Source organism: Bos javanicus, chromosome 1, assembly GCF_032452875.1.
Source record: "Bos javanicus breed banteng chromosome 1, ARS-OSU_banteng_1.0, whole genome shotgun sequence".
In the NCBI taxonomy this organism is placed as follows: domain Eukaryota; kingdom Metazoa; phylum Chordata; class Mammalia; order Artiodactyla; family Bovidae; genus Bos; species Bos javanicus.
In genome coordinates this window covers 54,781,104-54,786,223 of record NC_083868.1, presented here as the reverse complement: position 1 = coordinate 54,786,223, position 5,120 = coordinate 54,781,104, and the positions used below count along the sequence as shown (strand labels likewise).

The window sequence follows — 5,120 nt, the reverse complement described above, 5'->3', positions numbered from 1 at the left end:
AGAGAAATGGCTAAAGACCGACACAGTGAGAGGCAAGGAGACCTTTCCAACCAGCTTCTCTTTTTCAGTCTGTGCAGCCAAACAACTTTTTCTCAACCTGAGCTCTGTGAGACAGGGACGATGTTTTTCCTGTGGAGAAATGGAGTCAGTTAGGTTCCTAATGTAGGAATAACAGACACATGGAAAAGGGAATGATTCATGGTACTGAAAAGCAGGGACTTGTATATAAGTTCACGTACTGAACTATAGGACTCTTAAACTCAATCCTCATCAGGACAAAAACTAGAGAATTTTTGGTTAGGGTAACTAAACAATTCACACACTGAACTTTGAGTGGCCCTCAGTTAAATACCTGGCTTTCTATACAAAAGTCATCAGACAACATACCCATCTATCCCTAAACAGAACTTCTGACCAGAATTTTAGTGACAAACAAATGATTGGAAAGTTAAAGATTATCAGACACCTGAATAAAATATCCAATGTGAAAGATGAAAACAAACAGAAATCAAAACAAGGATAAAAGACAATGAAAAAGAAAATCAACACAACACACAAGATGTTCAGAGAGATGTAATTCTTCTAAAACTAAAAAAAAAAAAAAAGATGCAATGGGAGAAAAGAAGATTGGCTTTTTTTTTTTTTTAAAGAGCACCTGAAAATTAAAGATTTTATAACTGATTTTTAAAATAAAAGCAGAGATGGAAGCTAAAGTTAGGAAATCCAGGAACATAGACTAAAATGCAATATGACATAGAAATAGGAAATATATAACTAAGAGAACTGCACCCTGCTTTCTAACATCTAATAGGAATTCCAGAAATCCTGAATACAGATATTATCAAAGAAATAATATTGAGTTTCCTTGAAATGAAATAGTCTTCTAGAAAGAGAGTACACAGGAATGCCCAGAACAATAAGTAAGAAACACCATTAGAAATTTTATCAAGAGGTTAAAGCAAGACACTGAAAGTTTATAAGATAACACACACAGCCCTTATAAAATAACAAGCATTACATGACACCAGCAACACAAGAATGTTAAATGACAGCAAAGCTAAGCCTCTCAACTGCTGATATAAAATCATTCTTAGTCTAGAATTCCATACTAACCGTATCGGTCTTCATGGAAAACAAGAGAATAAACCCTGTAGGCTAAGGGAAAAATGACTTTCTTAAAGGACGATAGATGGCTCACTCAATCATTAGGAGGGCTGGAGAAACAAGCTCAAGATCAGGGTTCCAGTATCGAGATCCAGAACTACACTGCAGAACCACCCTGATGGAAAAACCATTTTATCCTTCCACCAATCATTCACTGCAACTTCTCCTGCCATGAACACCTATGACACTAGCACCCTTGAAAACCACCTCTGAACCTGCAGCAGCAAAATGATTGCCGCCTACAAAACACAAGCTACTTTCTTCTGAATGTAACCCTGTACTGGTTTGTCTGATAAGATGAACCCACGTAAGTGTACCATAACTGCACAGGAAGTTGGTAAAAGTATTCTGAATTGTACCTTGTAAGGACAGAATTCACAGAATGGGGAAAATAAAAATATAAGGAGGATTTTTGAGATATACTCAATAGTCACTATTCCAACCAAATAGGCAATGCGTACTGCTCCATCAAATTATCAATCAAGTGTGAGGATAGAATAAAAACATTTTTAGACATGAAGGAAATTCAAATAAAATGTTATCACCCTTCATTAGAGAGATGCTGGAAGATGAGCTTTCATCTTCCAGCATAAAGGAATACACCAAGAAAAAAGGAGTACATGGAATCCCAGACACAGGATCAAACACTGAAAAAGAATGAAGGGAGTTACAGAAGAACATGTTTTCATGGGGTTTAGAGTGTAATTAGCTGAGACTGGAGAAGGATATGGAAAAACAGGAGGAAGGCTTGTAAGCACAAAAAAAGTTTAAAAAATTGATTTATTATCTTTTACATTTTAACATTTGAAAAAGTATTGGTAAGTACTTGACAGCTTTATTGGTGCTTTTGAAAGATATGAAAGATAGAGAAATATAAGCAATAATACAAATACTAAAATGATAGAGTATATTTGGGAAAGAAGAAAAATATATTACTATGCTCAGTAGTAAATAATTTTCAACTATTCAGTATCTATGGAATCTAAGTACTGAGTTAATTAAATATATGCTAAATTACACTGAGAGAACAGTACAAGAGAACACATGTATATGTGGTAAGGGGTGTCTTAAGAGTGATAAATTCTGAATTACCAAATAAGAAGTCTAAAAACACTAAGGTTGAAAAATTAATAAACAGCATCACAAATATAAATATTGAAAGATGTTGGAAAATTGTAGAAGATATCTACAAGATATCTGTAAAAGAGATGAAATTGACACTTTAGGAGTGCAAGACTTGAGAATAAAGAATGGTACAGGAGTCTATATTTTATTCAAAATATGTCTTTTAGTCCTTTTTGATTTTTAACTATGTGAATGAAATACATTGATAAATGTAGAATTTTTTAAAAGAAAACTATCTTGGTAAATTATGATGTAGAAAGTGGGATCTCAAGAGCCTAGATCAGATCAGTAGCTCAGCCATGTCTGACTCTTTGCGACCCCATGAACCACACCACACCAGGCCTCCCTGTCCATCACCATCTCCCAGAGTTCACTCAGACTCACGTCCATCGAGTCAGTGATGCCATCCAGCCATCTCATCCTCTGTCGTACCCTTCTCCTCCTGCCCCCAATCCCTCCCAGCATCAGAGTCTTTTCCAATGAGTCAACTCTTCGCATGAAGTGGCCAAAGTACTGGAGTTTCAGCTTTAGCATAATTCCTTCCAAAGAAATCCCAGGGCTGATCTCCTTCAGAATGGACTGGTTGGATCTCCTTGCAGTCCAAGGGACTCTCAAGAGCCTGGATAACAGATATCAATACTTTAAAAAAAAAGGACAACTAGTTTTTCATGAGAGAAGATAACCAATTTGAAGTTCCCAAGGAAATCCAAGAAAAAAAGAAAGTAAAGCAAAGAGGACAGTAGAGAGAGGTGCAAAGCAGTAGCCAGCAAAAAGGTAACAATCTATTCCACACTATATAATTCTTTCCCTTGACACTGCAAAAATCACCAGTATCATATTCTAAACTGAGAGGCTAGTGAGTGATCTCTAACCAAAAAAAAAAATTTTTTTTAATGAAGAAGGAATTATTCTTTCAAACATAGTTGGCACCAAATGATGAGAGACCCAATAGACTGAGTTAGTCCTTAGAACACAAGGTCATTGAAAATGAACAGATATATTAGAAATACTTTATTTCTAATATAGAAATAAAGAAATACGTTATTTCAAATCTCTAAATCTTGTGGATCCAAATCTTGTGGATCAAGGAAATGGAAAATTTAATATCATGATTCTATGCTGGGGTGAAGGACATGGCAGCAGTATCCATGATCACACTGATTCCTATTGCTTTCTGAAGATGCTGCAGCGAAATTGTGTATACCTGTGGCGGATTCATGTTGATATATGGCAAAACCAATACAATATTGTAAAGTCCAGGTTCAATGCACGATACTGGATGCTTGGGGCTGGTGCACTGGGACGACCCAGAGGGATGGTATGGGGAGGGAGGAGGGAGGAGGGTTCAGGATGGGGAACACATGTATACCTGTGGTGGATTCATTTTGATATTTGGCAAGACTAATACAATTATGTAAAGTTTAAAAATAAAATAAAATTAATTTTTTTAAAAAAAGGATAAAATAAATAAATAAATAAAGGAGACACTGTTTGCCTGGGCTGACAAGAAATCCAATGAGATGATCAAGAAGTCTGAAAGAATCTTGAGGGAAAACCAGTGTGCCTACATCAACGATTTGATTGGCTTACATCGAGTAGAGAATATTAGCCATACAGAGCCTGCCATGAGCCTTCACTTGTATAGTCCGCCTTTTGACACATGCCATGCCTTTGATCAAAGAACAGGACATAAAAGCAAAGTCACCATGACATTCCATAGCAAATTTGGAATCAGGATTCCATTTACAACTTCAGGATCACTGGAGAACAACTAAGGGGCACCAGGCCCTCTGAGGTTTTTTTAAGGTCCAGTGAATTCCGCCTTGGACAGGAAGGTCTGCTACCACTTGCCTGTCCAGTAATACACTTTACAAGGCCAATATTAGATCTACCATAAGGCAGATGCTAATTATAAGGCATTAAGTAAGCAAATCAGAGAAGGCAATGGCACCCCACTCCAGTACTCTTGCCTGGAAAATCCTATGGATGGAGGAGCCTGGTAGGCTGCAGTCCATGGGGTCGCTAAGAGTCGGACACGACTGAGCGACTTCACTTTCACTTTTCACTTTCCTGCATTGGAGAAGGAAATGGCAATTCACTCCAGTGTTCTTGCCTGGAGAATCCCAGGACAGAGGAGCCTGGTAGGCTGCCATCTATGGGGTCGCACAGAGTCAGACACGACTGAAGCGACTTAGCAGCAGCAGCAAGTAAGCAAATAGTGCCCCGAGCTACTAGAGAAGAAAAATCCCACTAAAGATAAAAAGGCTTATGATTTTAAAGATCAAATCAAGCTCCACTCGTTTTACCTGCTAAACCCATCAGAACCATACTAGGAATGTCAGTGATGGTTTTTATAGTTTTTGGAAACACTTTGGTCTCTGGATTGTAATTAGCAATAAAAAAAGGAAGATATCAAACCACTCGCCTTGTTACTTGGAAGGCTAAATGTAGATGTCTTCAATATACTTTATATGTTCTTAATATTTGAGGAGAACTTTTTGAATCTGTGCATTTTATTTTACCAATCTTATTTTACAAATTCCTGTTCTATAAATAATAGGGTAGTAGATAGAGATTTGATTTTTCCTAGAACTTGAGAAGCAGCAACGTATCCTGATTTATTGTGGGTTATACACAAAACAATGCATCTGATAAGCTTAGCACAATGCTGCATATTCAGTAGAAGGTAGAGATGATATATAATCTCACACATTCCTCACAACAACCCTTCAAGGTAGGCAGTAACAACTGCACATTTCCTAAGGAGGAAGAAGTTTACAGACACGATTTTCTCAAGATCACACAGACCAGTGCCTTTCAAAGGTCTTTAC

The 5,120-nt window shown here is 37.2% G+C and overlaps 1 pseudogene; it reads left to right on the top strand.

Annotated features, from left to right (window-relative positions):
• Window positions 1-3,362: 3,362 nt before the first annotated feature.
• On the top strand, window positions 3,363-4,161 carry LOC133254390 (cysteine dioxygenase type 1-like; annotated as a pseudogene).
• The last annotated feature ends 959 nt before the right edge of the window (window positions 4,162-5,120 follow it).